At 41.9% G+C, this 590-nt stretch overlaps 1 pseudogene; it reads left to right on the top strand.

Annotated features, from left to right (window-relative positions):
• Window positions 1-496: 496 nt before the first annotated feature.
• Window positions 497-590, top strand: part of LOC102813237 — a 35,940-nt pseudogene continuing 35,846 nt past the window's right edge.

The following is a 590-nucleotide window of genomic DNA, read 5'->3' as shown; positions in this document are numbered from 1 at the left end:
AATCAAGCTCTATAAAATCAAAGATAAGGACAGAATCCTGGAAACAGCTAGGGAAAAGAGAAGTGTAACATACAAAGGCAAGCAAATCAGATTAAGCTCAGATCTCTCAACAGAAACCATGCAGGCAAGAAGGCAATAGGGAGACATATATAAAACCCTGAAAGAAAAGTCTGCCAACCCAGAATCCTCTACCCAGAAATGCTATCAATCAAATACAACTGTGTAATCAAAACATTCCAGGATAAACAGAAGCTAAGGGATTTTGCCAAAGCCAACCCTGCTATGAAAAACATCCTAAAGGAATTTCTGTGCACTGAGAACCAACAAGACAGACAACAACCAGAGATTGACATATGTGGCAGCATCACCCAGAAGTCAATCGACAAATGGAAGAGTCAAGAACAGAATAAAGCTATAAAAACAAATTCGGCTTTTCTGCTCGTGGACACCGCGGAGGAAGCATTGTCTTTTTTTTTTTCTCCCCATCACCGCCGTCATGTCTAAGTCAGAGTCTCCTAAAGAGCCCGAACAGCTGCGGAAACTCTTCATCGGAGGTTTGAGCTTTGAAACAACAGATGAGAGCCTGAGGA

The sequence above is a fragment of the Chrysochloris asiatica genome, unplaced genomic scaffold (genome assembly GCF_000296735.1).
Source record: "Chrysochloris asiatica unplaced genomic scaffold, ChrAsi1.0 scaffold00027, whole genome shotgun sequence".
Lineage (NCBI taxonomy): Eukaryota > Metazoa > Chordata > Mammalia > Afrosoricida > Chrysochloridae > Chrysochloris > Chrysochloris asiatica.
This window is presented reverse-complemented; position numbering and strand designations above follow the sequence as displayed.